Source organism: Hemiscyllium ocellatum, chromosome 9, assembly GCF_020745735.1.
Source record: "Hemiscyllium ocellatum isolate sHemOce1 chromosome 9, sHemOce1.pat.X.cur, whole genome shotgun sequence".
NCBI classification, from domain to species: Eukaryota; Metazoa; Chordata; class Chondrichthyes; order Orectolobiformes; family Hemiscylliidae; genus Hemiscyllium; species Hemiscyllium ocellatum.
The window spans coordinates 58,255,787-58,272,438 of record NC_083409.1 but is presented as its reverse complement, the minus strand read 5'-3'; the positions used below and the strand labels follow the sequence as shown (position 1 = coordinate 58,272,438).

At 39.5% G+C, this 16,652-nt stretch overlaps 1 long non-coding RNA gene across 1 annotated transcript in view; it reads right to left on the bottom strand.

The window, feature by feature from the left end:
- Window positions 1-7,421: 7,421 nt before the first annotated feature.
- Window positions 7,422-16,652, bottom strand: part of LOC132819064 (uncharacterized) — a 186,454-nt gene continuing 177,223 nt past the window's right edge. Inside the window, exon 3 of the long non-coding RNA XR_009645042.1 lies at window positions 7,422-7,595. This is a non-coding gene — a long non-coding RNA (uncharacterized LOC132819064). The remainder of the gene's footprint in view (window positions 7,596-16,652) is intronic.

The window sequence follows — 16,652 nt, the reverse complement described above, 5'->3', positions numbered from 1 at the left end:
GCAGAAATCCTTTCCACTAAGAGCTGTTGGCCAGAGGTTGGCAGCTGCCTCACTGGTAGCATGACTGCAAAGCCCAAGGCTGCAACAAGGAGGACACTCAGTACCTGAGGACCAAAGCCTCAGGTTTGCAGTTTTCAGAAAGGGGTCAAGGTGTCAGGTTGAGCAAATGTGGGAAGAGGATGTGCATTGTAGGCTAGGGCACGATTGTGCAGAAACCACTGAGGCTTCAATGGGTATTGGGGAAAATAGACTGAATTTGGGCCTTCATAGCTAGAACCTAATTTGGGCTAAAGCACACAAAGATAGAGCATCCTGTTCCCAAAGAACAGAGACCCATGGCATCAGTTTGGTGCTGTTGGCCCCGACAAAAGAGAGAGCAAACAGTACCAAGAAAATATCAATGGTTTCCTACACTCTGCAAAGTGTCAACATTGTGAGCCAACAGTTGGACAGTGAGTATCTAACATTGCAAACACATCTCAGTCTCAGAGCCTGCAACGCAACTGAATGATGCCCACAAAGTCTCAATCACCTCATTCTCCCAATCAGCAAAATCTTCCTCCTCGCTTCACTCCCTACTCACTGGGGATGAGTCACTATCTGGCAGGGTTGTGCATGCTCACAAACTGTTACTGCACTCATTCTCTTCACACACACACACACACACACACACACACACACACACACAAAATCATTTTTGTCTCACTGCAGGAAAAGGAAAAATGGCCCATAACTCATGTACAGTTCAGGTGAATTCCTTGCTGGTGTGTCCTCTGAACTTTCACAGGCTTCCTCCTCAAATTAGCAGGGCTATGGCTGAGATTAAGCTCTCAGCACCTTGTCAGGAAAGAGACATCATTGGCTGGTCCAGAACTGTTCATGTGGCGATGGGGACAGACTAATGAGCCAGCAACACAGTTATCAATGTTGTGCTCTGTTCTCTCAGATGATTATGGATGCTAACATATTGCTTTGCATAGGCTTCTCTCACTCTTCAACTAATTGCTTTTTTTGCCTTTCATAAGCATAACTGGTACTCTAGAATTTTCAGTAAAGAAGTCACAGCCTTAGCCTCTCTGCTACACCACCACCCTGAGGAGTAAGCCTATTAAAGTTCAGACGTCACACCAGCAAGGAATTCACCTGAACTCTCCATGAGCACAGAGACGCTCATCTTGAAATAGTACCCTAGTAAGAACAGACTGGCGAGTACATCACTACACATGTCCATAGCTGCGTGAACAGAAATGCCCAAGGACTTTGATATTTTCAGGATTGCCACAGACCACGCACATGTTCAGCTCTATGCACAAGTGCTGTTGTACTGGGTCCTAAATGACATGTACAGTTTGCCTCTAATCCTGCTTGCAACCCCAATAGATCCAGCAGCTCAGTGCGAGGTGTTTGGGTCTACACCTGTGCAAGATACTCTTCATAGATTGAGGTCCTCTAGACCCAAAAGGACATTTGTCCAATTCTTGAAAGTCAACAGGGTACATCAGCCAGAAGTTTCCCTCTGCCCCAGCTGCAGACATAGGGCCTGCACCTAAGCATAGTGAGAAAGGAGGAAAAGTAACAGACTGAGGGCACATCGGTAGCACAGGGTACAGGTTCTTTATTTTTGTAAATATATTTTCACTCACACTGTTGTAGCGCCACTGTAATCTTTTTAAATCCTGAAGCAGCAGGTAAAGTGGACTGATGCAAAAAATGTGGAGGATCATCATCAAGCAAAAGGAAAGAATGTACTTTAATTACCATACTTTGTTACCACTCCAAAATCAATAAAGTGTGTGAATCCAATGCCTCAGAACTAGAGCTCTATTTTGGACATTGCAGTCAAGGTGCTATTGATGAGTCACAGAGATACCGAGGGTAAATGAGATAGTGCTTGGGAGTTGCAGGAGCCTAGAATATACAATTGGTGATCACTCATAACCACTCTATGAGATGGCAGAATCTGACATATTTCCACAGATTGAAAGAAAGGTTTGTTTCCTGTCTGAGATTCTGAAAGCCATGTCTTAACATTTCAGGTTGTGAGATGACTAGTGGGTAACCTATATAGAATTGCATCCCATATTAGTGGGAACGTTGTCAGCAAGGATGTTTAAACATTACAAAAGGTACAGTGAAAACTTATTACATTCTGAACACTGCAGAAATACTGATGGGTTACACAACAATAGGGAATATTGCCAGGCTGAGGAACAACTCCGTAGTCTTCATTGAGGAGTGAAATCCCTGGTATCACTCATGCTTATTTGAAGCAAGGGCCATTTCAGCACATGCATTCGGAAGCGCAAAGTAGTGGAAGCGCTCACTGTATCTCAGCTGCTTTGGCATTTAAATTGGTCTAGGACAAGCTTTGGCAGAGACTGAAACTTTTGCAGAGGGGAAGTATTAAAGCAATAGTTGAAAGGAAAACTCTGCATTTTCTTGTATATATCAACCAAACAGAAAAACAAGCCATTTAGGAATGTGTGCACCAGTGAGCAGACATTTTTCTTAAAAAAAAGCACAAATCAATGATTATTTGTAATTTTGAAGTCTCAGCCTTTTTCAGGCATCCTGGAAGTGGGTGGTATAAAAAGGTTCTCTCTGGTTCATTCAACCAATGCCTTGTCTTTGATGGTCATTTGGCTCATCTCAGATTCTTCATATTCACCTTCCTCCATGGAGACTTCTTCTCACTTCTGAAGCACCTCCTTAACCATCACATTCCCTTCTGGTATCTGAGATTATTGGACAAACAACACTATGTTGCTGGGCACCCGATCTGGATTATACTTTGTGGAACCACCTAACTGGTCCAGACTGTGGAATTTCACCTTCACAAATGCAATGATCTGTTCATCTGATTTAAGCATGTGGCCAATATCTCTTTCCAGTGACAGTCTGAAGGTTTCTTTGAGCTGCCATCAGCCAAATTTAGTTTTGGTGGGGAGGGTGGGAAAGAGAAAAAGAGAGAGAACAACACTCTTTTGCCCATCAACCACCCTGGCATTGGCCAAGAAACTTTGAAAGACGCTGATAACAAACACTGGCCCAAGATGCATGAGACATGTCAGCTCCCTGGTTACACAGTTCAGTTCAATATCTGGCTGACATGATCAAAAATTATTGGATTTAGAAGTGAATTCTTTACCATTTACAAAGACAGCTGGTTGTTGGTAGAGTACTGAGTGAATACAATCAATTGTACCCTGCACCTGTGGCAAACCAGCAATGGCTGATAATTCGGATGTCCTAGCTGCTTCAAAAGGGAGGATGATAGGAATAGGTAGGCTCTGGCAAATTGTGCAACAGTGACCTACTCGATGCACTTATGGGAAGAGGACTATGAAATACTAATGATCCCCAACTGCTCCTTGAAAACTCAAACTTCCAAAAACATGAAGGGTAGTTTTTCTGTTCATATCAGTGACTCTTAGATGCTGCCGGTGATCCACAAAGAACCAGATTCCTCACTTCCCCTATTGTTTTGCCGTATCTCTTCTGCTGATACTCCAGCCATATCTCAGTTTGGTTGAACCCTTTTACGTGGTCATTAAACTGCCTATTTTACCTCCAGTGCCCATGACCCTTGAGATTTCCATTCCCTATAGGCCCTACACCTTTCCCATATCAAGGTAAAGTAACCAGAATTTGCCATAAAATAATCCATCCACCCCCTTCCCCAAAACCAAGTAGTCTGCTCTGATAAACAACTAGGTTCCATTCTACAATTTCCAATTTCCCCCATCACCTCAGCAGCTGAGGACAATGAGGCCAGTACCTAGACTTGAACTTCCTGCAGCCTCAAGCATGACGTAGCTAAAATCCTCCAGATTATGGGCAACACACACTCAAATGTACTTTGCAGAACAGACCCAACTGACCAAAGCCCAACCTTTTTTTCCCCCAAATGGAACCCCAACCAAACATCCAAAGCTCAGATTGATTTGACTGTACTTCCAAGACTGACCATGGCAAACTCTTCAGAAAAGGCCCAGCCCCTGAACAACTCCTCCTCACTTATTGGCCTAATAAAAACATCATTTAAACATGAGTATGTTTTTCAAGTGCATGCAATGTGTTTGCCATGTAAAATGTAGTCACAGGTGATGGAAGTGTAGAAGTATGCTAAACACAGCCATGTTTCTGTCGCCACTTTCACACTTTTTGCTACAGACATAGACTGGTTAGCCTTATTTTCACTAGACTTTTCTTTCTCAGCCACAAGCTGGCTTACATCTCCTTCTGTTCCTCTCAATCAGAAACTGTGGTCTGTCCCTGCCCACTAATTTGCTACCTCAGGAGAAAAAAAACACTGCCGCTTAAGCCTACCTATGAACATGTAAACATATATGCTAAAACCTGTATTACTGTTGTTCAAATGTGTGAATGGAGATTCCAAGGAGACATTGTGTCCAGTAACCATAGAGGCACCTGCTGTTGTAGAAGTTCAATCTCAAGTGAAGAGAAAGAAAATGGCTGGCCCAGTCATGTACTTAACTACAGTGGAGAACGAAATCCCAAGTTTTTGCTGTCCAGTTTTTCAAGCATCAGGTTTCTGAATTGACAGAAATTAATTGGCATGGGGAAGTTAATAAAGCATGTTGGGTAATTAATAAAACGCAAATACATGAATTTAGGCTTCTCACCATCCTAGGAGAGAGAATTTAATTACAACAGTTTTGCTCAATGGCGAGAATGTGATTTTTGGCCACTCTCCCAATTAATTCAATCACACTTGCCATTATTCTCACCACCTCAGGGAGGAGAAAATTACACAGTGAAACAAAAACGCAACAGAAATCTGCACCTCTGAAAAGTGGTAACATAGAAAATCTAGGAATTTATTATTACATATTCAAAACAAAACTTGAAAAAGAAAAAGGAAGAAAATAGATAAAATTTCAGTTCAAAAGGAAGCCTAATCTTGATTTGGCTATGACGCCCTATTCACCCTATCCGCGAATAAGGCTTACACATTAATATAGGCACTAAACATAAATACGAAAGAGGAACCTTAACATTGAGTTGTGCTCTTGCAAAGTCAATTCTGAAGGATATCAAAGAGAAAGCTAATGAAAAAATTTGAAACTTTGGCTTTCTGTCCATTGCTGATGAATTAAATCAGCACAAGCTCCCCTGGAGTACAGAGACTATAAATCAAGGTTGTTCACAAATTACAAAATGAACCCCTGTTCCCGAACAATATTGCCTGAAAAAAAAAGTTAGAAAACAGCTTCACAATTCTCCTAAATAGAACTACACATACCGTTGTACATTTCCTTACACTGTAATGATTCATTTAGAAGATGAATTGCATGTCTACATTTTCCATGCCGAGTTGCTATGGGAAATGTTACTGATGTCGGGGGCATTCTCTAAGTTGGGAGTAAAATATGTAATTAAGGAAGTGGTTTACGCTATAGTTAGCAGTAGCTCATGACACTGGGTGTTTCAAATGGGAAGATCCTGCCCTGAATTCTAAACTTTGAAAAGATCAAAACATTCACAGAAAAAAAATTACCAGGGTTTGTGTCATATCATAAATGAACCAACATCAAAAGGATTAACAATAAAGTTGTATCTAATTATTACAGGGAAACAATGAAGCAAATGCAATGTTCATTAGCTTCCTTTGTGAAGGCCTAATTATGTTTCCAATTACAGCAAATCTACAGCAGCTTTTTTTTTTATTTGGGACTGTATGGCAACTCATGATCGACTATTGTACGGAATGTGACAGACTAAACGCAGGATTCTCATTGCATTATTATCCAATTCTTTGAGCAATTAGATTTAGGAGGCAAGTAAATTGCTGCATCTTTTAAGTTTGTCAAGTTGCAGCTTCAATAAATTTTACAATAGATGGGACAGTTTCAAAAGTTATGCAGCTGCTTCAGTTTAAATCAATATTGCTGCACTTAATTGCAAATTGCAATACTGAACTCTGAAAATGGCTGTATGGAGTCACGTAACAGTTGCCTTCAAAGCACCTCATGTATCACCATCTTGACTTATGCAGCCACTAGGAGGAACATTACAGAAATTTTGAACATTTGAAGACATGTGGATAATCAGTTACAATCTGGAATGACAGAGAAAGTTCAAGGGGTTGAATAGTTTATTCATACTTCTATGTTTCTACCTTATTCAAAAGTTTTCTTAGCCAATTAAACAGATGAACAAAACTATGTCAGACGTGGATCCCTATAATTCTAGGGTGACACACTTGAAGATGGGCTTATGCCCGAAACGTCGATTCTCCTGCTCCTCGGATGCTACCTGGCCTGCTGTGTTTTTCCAGCACGACGGTTGTCAACACTTTGGAATAAGGTAATTTGAACGTGCAAAACTCAATATGACCACTAGAGGTAGCAAATACATTCATATAAAAACAAAGTTTCTGAAAATAAACGGCAGGTCACTAACGAATGTTCTTTCATATTTTATGATTTCAGGTATTGATGACCTGTATAGGATTTGCAGAATTTTGTTTTATTTCATATATTTAGCATTTACTATGCTATTTAGCTTCCTAAATTATATAAATATCCCTTCCCTGTTCCTGTACAATTTGTAGTAATAACATGCATTAAGTGAAATATTTAGCTTTGCATTTAGAAAAAAAAGATATCTTCCCCAATTTTACCAATCATACTTCTGTTGGTAGGACAGGACAATATTGAACAAAATTCTGCTTTATGTCCACAAAAACAATAGTAGAATTTTTTGAGTGTCATTCCAGAAGGTAATAGGGAATGTTTCATACCAAAGCCCATTAGTTAGAATCAAAGCTTTGGAGATTCGAGGTTAACATTAGGAATGATCACAAAATTAGTTTAAACGATGGGATATAATACAAAGAGGAATTATTTCAAATTGGAACAGTGGAGAAGGAAACATGCTGAATATATACTGCTGGAAAAAGTCAAAATATCACTAAACCTATAATAGCCAAAAAAATCAGTTTTTGCCTATCCCAACTGTTTTGATTAGTTTAAGTGGAGCATCAGTTGATGGGTTTAGGTATACCTGGCACACACAAACACATGTCAGGCACGTAGAGGGCTGGAACACATGATGTTCATTGGCCTGCCAAGGTTTGATGCCACTGGTAATGGGATGACGACACTGGTCATGTTGGTGGAGAACAATAACATTCTTAACAAGTCTGTAGAGCTCCCAACATGGTCTTTGGACTTGGCATGTTGACAGCCTATAATTAAGCCTTTCGAACAAGTTAGTCATACTTGTACACTTTTCCCTCTCCCAACAAGTCAGACAAAGTTAGTTATGTACACAAATTTAAACACATTGTAGTGAAATTCCATAGGCTAAAAAGAATGATTACAGTCTTACCAATCTTGGTCCACAGGTGTAATAGCTATTGTTGGGGGTGCTCGCAATGGTAAAGTGGTAGGTCTTGGCATGCTATCTCTTTCTGGAGTTCTTGCTCTTTCCCCCTGCCTCCAAGCCAATGGTGGCAATTGAAGATTACCAGAGAACCGTCTTCTTCCCCTTCGTAAATCCACTCCGATTATGGTTCCAGATGAAGTGTAAGATTTGCTAAGACCATACTCAGGGGAATCTTTGCCATTCTAAAAAAAAGATAATTTTTTTAAAAAATACAAGGCATAGGAAACAGATTATGTTTAATTTTTGAAAGTACTCTTTCTTGAATTTCATGCTGGACAGCTATAAATATTGGTACCATGTTTTTATTTAGTTTTCTCACAATTAAGTATTATTTGAAGTGACATTAAATCAAAAACAACAAATTTCAAAGAAAATGTATAAACCTCAATAGCTACAATTATATAGAAATCCTTACACTCCACTTAGTAAGGTAAGTGCAACAGACTTCGCTGTTTTGTACTATCCACCTAGGCACCCTCCAATTTGGTACATTCCATGTGATATCAGGAGGCAGCATGAGACATTGGATACTAAGACTATGGGTCATTCTGGCAACAGTGCTGAAGACTTATGTTTCAGATCCAGCAGAGTCTCTAGCAAAGCTGTTCCAGTAAAGTTACAACATGCACACTGACTTAGCAATCTGGGAAATTGCCCAGGTATGTCCTATCCACAAAAGGTAGAACAAATCTAACCTGGTTTAATTCAGGTAAATGCGAGGTGCTGCGTTTTGGGAAAGCAAATCTTAGCAGGACTTATACTCTTAATGTTAAGGTCCTCAGGAGTCTTGCTGAACAAAGAGACCTTGGAGTGCAGGTTCATAGCTCCTTGAAAGTGGAGTCACAGGTAGATAGGATAGCGAAGACGACATTTGGTATGCTTTCCTTTATTGGTCAGAGTATTGAGTACAGGAGTTGGGAGGTCATGTTGTGGCTGTACAGGCCATTGGTTAGGCCACTGTTGGAATATTGCATGCAATTCTGGTCTCCTTCCTATCGGAAAGATGTTGTGAAACTTGAAAGTGTACCGAAAAGATTTACAAGGATGTTGCCAGGTTGAGCTATAGGGAGAGGCTGAACAGGCTGAGGCTGTTTTCCCTGGAGCGTTGGAGGCCGAGAGGTGACCTTACAGAGGTTTACAAAATTATGAGGGGTATGGATAGGATAAATAGATAAAGTATTTTCCCTGGGATAGGGGAGTCCAGCACTAGAGGGCATAGGCTTAGGGTGAGAGGGGAAAGGTATAAAAGAAACCTCAGGAGCAACTTTTTCAAGCAGAGGGTGTTACGTGTATGGAATGAGCTGCCAGAGGATGTGGTGGAAGCTGGTACAATTGCAACATTTAAGAGGCATTTGGATGGGTATATGAATAGGAAGGGTTTGGAGGGGTATGGGCCGGGTGCTGGCAAGTGGGACTAGATTGTGTTGGGATATCTGGTTGGCATGGGCAGGTTGAACCGAAGGGTCTGTTTCCATGCTGTACATCTCTATGACTCTATGGTCAAATACCACCAATCAATGTCTGTTAATAATCAGCAAAATGATGGTATGTGTTGTCAACAGTGCTATAAAGTGGTACTTATTTGACAACACTCTCTCCCATCAGGCTGAAGATATAAAAGCTTGAATCTGTTCAGAAATGTATTCAAAACCAACTTATTCCCTGCTATCATCAGACTTTGGAACAGACCCCTCAAATGTTAACGTTGATCTTTGTTTCTGCACCTTCTGTGGCAGTAACACGATATTCTGCACTCTTATCTGCTACCATGATGCATTTTGTATGGTACAATCTGCCTGTATAGCATACAAAACAACACTTTTCCCTGTATTTCGGTACATGAGACAACAATAAATCAAATTCAAACTCAAAACAGTAACCTACTCACTGATGTTCAGCTGATGTTCTGCCAGGTTCACTAAGCTCCTGGCCTCATTACACTCTTGGTCCAAACATAGACAAAAGAAGTAAACTCAAAAAAAGGGAAGTGAGGACAACTAACCTTGATATCAAAGTAGCATTTTGATCAAAAATGGCATCAAACAACCCTAACAAATACACAGTAAACAGGAATCAGGAAAAAAAACACTATTGGTTGGATTAATACATGGTACAAAGGAAACTTATTGCACCTGCTAGAAGGTCAATCAAAATCAGTCACAGGACATCACTGTATAAATTCCTCAGGGTACTTTCTCAAGCCTAACCATTTTCAGCTGTTTCATCAAGACCTCCCCTCCATCAAAAGATCAAAGGTGGGGAAGTCCACTGTAAACTGGCAATGTTCAGCACTATTTTGGAATTCAGATACCAAAGCAGACATGTCTAAGTGTAGCAAGACCTGGACAACATCCAAACTCAGACAGACAATAAAAGGAGTAAATAACATTTGAACCATCTAAGTGCCTGACAATGAGCATCTTAAACAAGAGAGAATCTAATCATCACCCCATAATAATCAATGGCATTATCGTCACTGAATCTTCCACAAATGAATATGCTGATAGTTACTACTGAGGAGAAACAGAACTAAAGCAAACATAAATGCTGAGGCTGCAAGAGCAGTTCACAGGTTGGGGATTAACACTGCAAGTAACGCATGACCGGACTGTATACAGCTTGTCCACTATCTGCGAGGCATAAATCAGGAGTTTGGATTTGTGGATCTCGAACAATATTTAAGAAGCTCGATATCATCCAATATAAAGCAGGTACTTGATTTGCACAGTATCTAATACCGTCAACATTTCCTTAATCAAATGATGCACAGTAGCAAAACGGTGTACCATTCACAAGACATACTGCAACAGCTTAAAAATTCTTTAGACAGCATTAACGCCTAAAGGGCAAGAGAAGCAGATACATTGGATCATCACCACCTTCACGTTTGCTTTCAAGTCACACAGCATCCTGATTTAACTATAGCACTGTTCCTTAAATAGTCTTTGGACCAAAAATGTGGAGCTTCATTCATATCAACACTGTGGATGAACCTACACCACGTGGACTGAGGCTGTTCAAGAAGGCAACTCACTAATACATTCTCAATAGCAATAAAGGAATAGTCAAAAAATGCTGGTCTAGGCAGCAGTGCCCACACCAATGAAAAAGTTTTTTCTGAGAACATATATTCCTATACTTTCCTGTTAATTTATTTCAGTAATATTAATTAAAACAACTTTATATTGATGGCACACAATCAAATCCTTTAATTGTGCTAAATTATCTTAATCAAAAATAACGCTAAACTTTCCTCCAATGATTGGCTGCAGAATGGAGAACAAGTCACAGAGACTAACAAGGTTAAATTACTTTACATGCAGGTAATCTTTTCAAACATACAACAACTGAAATCGCTTGAGGTAATCTTTGTATCCTCACATAAGTGAGCAAGCTTTTTTTAAAAAAAAATGTATTAGGAAAAGTGGAAAATATGGAAAAGGATTAAATTTAGAGAATGTATTTCAAACAAATGGGAGTATTGAAAAATATGTTTTTAATGATGCACAGGAAAATATAAGATAACAGCTTGGCAATTATGATAGGAGTCTCATGCTGTTTGCCTTGTTAATGGGTAAAACTGAACATATGTTCTGCCACCTGGACCTGTGCAACTAAATGTAGAAAACCTCATGTTTCTGTCACGGGTAGCTTGCTACTCCTCAGGGTCTATTATTGAAGTATTTTCAAAAGAAGTAACGCAATGATTAGTTGCGAAATTAAACTAGTTAACTTGTGTCATAAAGACTGATGAAAAATTTGAATCTTGCTCAATGAGGAACTATTGGATTTTAAATGTTACATATCATAATTACAAATAAATATACTCTTTGCCCTCAAAAAAATACGTTTGCAAACATTGTGACATTATTCCCTCAGAAGAAACAATTGTAGATTGTAACCAAACATTTGAAAGTTTGTGTTTCTCAATATAAATGCTTGCTTTAATCCCTTACACTTCTCCTAATCCTCGCTTTGAATGCAATGATATAATTTCTTTTGGCTATTTTGTTGTCACAAGAATTCTTATCTCTGACTAGCTAACCAGTCTCTACTGCATGCTACGTTCACAGACCCAAGAGATCAGATGTCAAAGCTACAGAATTCAAACCGTGATTGGAAAGTGAAGTTCCACATGCTGAGGCCTGCTGAAACACTTATCTCAATGGGAAGAGTGATACTGTTGCACCTCCACTAATCTAGATCAATAATCCATCAGAATCATATTTTTAGAATCAAAAGGCATCATTTGAGAACTACATTTCTAGAACACTCAACAGAATGGTATATTTTACTATTCCTTTTGCAGCTATTACATAACTAATCCACAAACGGTTTGGAAAAAACATCTCCCAGACCTGCAAATTTTAAGCTTTCAACTTAGCTAAAATCAGTAGCTTCAATCAGAGCAGGTAGTACAAGTTGTCTCAAGGAAGAAAAATCAGATCTGCTCCTAAATTCCTTAGGTCTTTATCCCTTCATCTTCAAGATGTCTGCCCCTTTGATGAATGGCATTTAGAAAGATGAAGTAAAGTTCACTTTCTTCTGCTTGCTTGGATTTGTCCCACTAAAAGATACGATGCCCCTATCAAACCACTACCATTCATTTAAAGAAAACAATTGTTAAACTTACACTGCTTCTATGACTTTAGAAGCTCTTGCCAAACCAGAGATTCACATTGTTATCTCAGACATGGCCAATGGCATAGCAAACCAGTTATCACTGTAACCTTCCTTGAAACCATATTTTCAAATTAGTGAATCATCTTTATCTTGACTCTAGCATTTTAAAAATTTTGCTAAGACTTACACTTCTGAGCAAGTTACAATAAAATAGGTTTCCATCCAACAATGGTAATGATTATCCATTTTGTGATAAATAATTCTAACTCTACTTTGATTGATGACCAGGTAATTCCATCAGCAATTCATTTTCAAAACTTAGTTACATGTTTATTATTTTCACAACAATTAGTTCCTAGAGTAATGTGCATTTATAGCACAGAGGGTAGCCATTTGAAACACTACATTGAGAGGCTGCTCCAGTTTGACTTTCCATTGTTGAGGCCTACCTGAGGCCAAGCAATCATTTCCCAGAGTTTAGAGATGTACAGCACGGAAACAGACCAGTTTGCCATGGATAAGTTGGACAATCAGATGTCCGAAATAAATCTAATCCCATTTGCCAGCATTTGGCCTGTACTCCTCTGAACCCCTCCTGTTTATATCTCCATCCAGATGCCTTTTAAATGTTGTAATTGTACCAGTGTCCACCACTTCCTCTGGCAGCTCATTCCATACAAGCACCACTATCCGTGTGAAACAATTGCCCCTTGGATCCCTCTTAAATCTTTCCCCTCTCACCTTAAACCTATGCCCTCTAGTTTTGAATTCTAATACCCCAAAAGAGACCTTGAGCATTCACCTTATCCATGCCCCTCATGATTTTATAAACCTCTAAGGTCATCCCTCATCCTCCAATACTCCAGAGAAAACAGCCCCAGCCTATTCAGCCTCTCCCTTTAGCTCAAACCCTTCAAATTCCAGCAACGTTTTGTAAATCTTTTCTGCACCCTTTCAAGTTTCACAACATCTTTCCTACAGCAGGGAGACCAGAATTAAATACAGTATTCTAAAGCTGGCCCACTAATGTCCTGTACAGCTGCAACGTGACCTCCCAGCTTCTATACTTAATACATCAACCAATGAAAGCAAGCATGCCAAATGTCTTCTTCACTGCCCTGCCTACCTGCAACTCCACTTTCAAGGAACTACGAATCTGAACTCCAAGGTCCCTTTGTTTGTCAGGACCTTACCATTAAGTGCAAGTCCTGCTCTGATTTGCCTTTCCAAAGTGTAGCACCTTACATTTATCTAAATTAAACTCCATCTGCCACTCCTTGGCCCATTCTGATCAATGTCCCATTGTACTGTGAGGTAACCTCCTTCATTGTCCACTACATCACCAATTTTGGTCTCATCTGCAAATTTACTAACCATGCCTCCTATACTCTCATCCAAATTAATTATATAAATAACCAAAAACTGTGGAACCAGCACCTATCCCTGCAGCACACCACTGGTCACGGGCCTCCAATCCAAAAAGCAATCCTTCACCACCAGTGTCATTTACCATCTAATCAATTTTGTATCCAGAAGGCTAGTTCTCCCTGTGTTCCATATGATCTAACCTTGTTAACCAATCCTCCATATGGAACTTTGAACACCTTACAGAATTCCATATAGATAACATTCACTGCTCTATCTTCAATCCTTTCATTAGTTCTTCAAATATAAACTCAATCAAGAAACTGAAACATGATTTGCCATGCACAAAACCTAGCTGATTATCACTAGTCAGTCCTTGCCTTACCAGATATATGTAAATCCTGTCCCTCAGACTCTCCATCAACAACTTGCCCATTACTCATGGCAGGCTTGCCGATCTATAGATCCCTGGCTTTCCTTGCCACCTTAAACAATGGCACCACATTAGCCAACCTCCAATCTTCTGGTACCCCAACAGTGGCTATCAATGATCCTAATACCTCAAAGGGGCCCAGTGATCACTTCCCTAGCTTCCCACAGAATTCTAGAGTACACTAATACATCAAAATTGGCCTTCCTACAAGTTAGAATTCTGATTGAGAATGGACAACAGGAAAGACAACCCTGTGGTCCAATGATCAGTGGAAGAGATTTCCTCCTGATCATTGAGGTCTGCTACCTTCCATATTTATTATTATTGTTATGGGTACATCCATCTTAGCTTCCTAGATTCTGATTCTTATAGTCACAGCATTTATAATGGTTAGTCCAATTCAGTTTTTGGTCAATGGTAAACTCCAGGATGGTTACTGGTTGGAGTGAGGAGGGAGGGTTTTAATTGATGGTAAAGCCATTCAATCAAGAGTAGACGGCTAGATTCTCTTCTGCTGGAGGGCATCATTGCCTGGAACTTGTAAAATCCTCAATTTTCCTCACCATTTATCAATCCATTCATGGGCATGGGTTGCTTCAATGTTTAAGGAGTTGTAATTAGTGCTAAATATTATGCAATTATCAACAAACATCCCAATTTCTGATTTTATGACAGATGGAAGATAATTAACAAAGGAGCCATAAATGGATGGGCCCTGAATACAACTGAGTAACTCCTGCAGTAATACCGTGACTGAGATGATTGATCTCCAACCACCCGCCTTTGTTCTGAATATGAATCCAACCAGTGGAATGGGTTCTCCCTGAAAGCTCTGTTTTGCTGGGGCACTAGTGTGTGAAATGCTGCCTTGATGTCAAGGGTAGTCATTCTTACATTGCCTCTGGAGTTGAACTGTTTTGTCCATTTTTGGACTAAAGTTATGACAAGGTCAGTGGCTGAACGGAGCCTGGCAAAACTCAAATTCTGCATCTAGGAGCAGGTTATTCCTTTGAAAGTGGAATTGTTATTGTCTTGTAATCCTTGCAGCTGTCCTCATATTCCAGAAATCAAGAATTCAATTTTTTAAAAAAAATCTTAAACATGATTATGAAACGTGTGGATTCTTAAAAGGTATGATAATATATCTCTTTCCTGCATATATCTAATGTTAATAAATTAGAAGGGTAAAAGTGTGTTTCAAAGATAACCAGTAACTTTGTTATGGACTGGGTCGTATAATTTAAACCAAGAAACCATATTTCACAGGAATTTCCACTTTTCCCACTAGGGGGCACTGTCATAACATCCAAGGCCTTTTAATGTTCAAGAAGACAGTTCTTGCATTTCAAACTGAAAGTGGTTTGTTAGTGTATTATTAGTAATATATGGTTATAAATTTAGGTAGCGTAAGTATTGCTCCCAACCTTGCAGGCTGCAATTCTAGTGGTTGGGTTCAGGTCTGTTTCTTGGATAAAACATTCAGATCCAGTTCACTGTTATACTGTAACATATTCTGCCACTGATGTCACAACTGAAAGTTTATTTCCCCGAGAGGTTCTTTAGTTTCCTCAACTTGTGTCAAAGAAGATTATTTCTGACATAAATACTCTCCTATCAATATTCTAATGAGGGTACACTCACATGTGATCCTTCCATTTCCACATATGTTTTTAGATAACCTCATCATTTTATCAGATTTAATTTGAGAGAGTAAAGTTGACTGTGCTGCTGGAGTAGTCCTTCCTCAAAACAGCTGAATTGAATGCATCAATATTATTGTGGTGTCAATGATATCAGAGGATCAGATTTTTAAAGATGTATCCACAGTTGGAAGACATTGAATAATTACTCCAAATAGGCACAAACAGAAGTATCATCCAATCTCACAGTTGTGAATAGTTAGCAAACACCAATGTAACTAATCATAAGTGGTGTACCTTTAACTCAGCGAACATTCATTGGAGATTGAGGGAACCTCTCGTTTTGAGTCAAGTTATGTTTTGACCACATATTTGGCTTCTGAGCTAGTTGATACTCTTCAACATTCTGTAGAATTCTAAAAGGAAAGCTTGCATTTCTGTTCAGCAGTGACAAGTATTGGTTTCTGGTTGTAACACCTGTTTCACATTGCATTGATCACTGTATTTTAAGATTATTCTCAACATGCTTCTGATCTTAAGATATATTCTAGGTCTCCCATGCAGTCCCCTGTTAAATGGCTGTAGTTTCATGACCCACAGCCAAAACATTTTCCCAGATAAGACTGTAGCATCCATACCAGCATCAAACTTGAAATTATGAGAATAAACATTAATGTCTATGATATTTGCTATTTTTGGTTTATAAGAGACATTTAGTGCCCATAAGAAAGTTTAATTTGAGTGTTCCAAAGGTGGGAGATCATAGAGTCATAGAAATGTACAGCATGGAAACAGACCCTTCAGTCCAACCCGTCCATGCCAACCAGATATCCCAACCCAATCTAGTCCCACCAGCCAGTACTTGGCCCTATCCCTCCAATTTATATACCCATCCAAATGCCTCTTAAATGTTGCAATTGTACCAGCCTCCACCACTTCCTCTGACAGCTCATTCCATACACGTACCACACACTGCGTGAAAACATTGTCCCTTAGGTCTCTTTTATATCTTTCCCCTCTCACCATAAACCTATGCCCTCTAGTTCTGGACTCCCCCACCCCAGGAAAAAGACTTTGTATATTTATCCTATCCATGCCACTCAATTTTGTAAACCGCTATAAGATCACCCCTCAGCCTCTGGCGCTCTAGGGAAAACAGCACCAGCCTGTTCAAACTT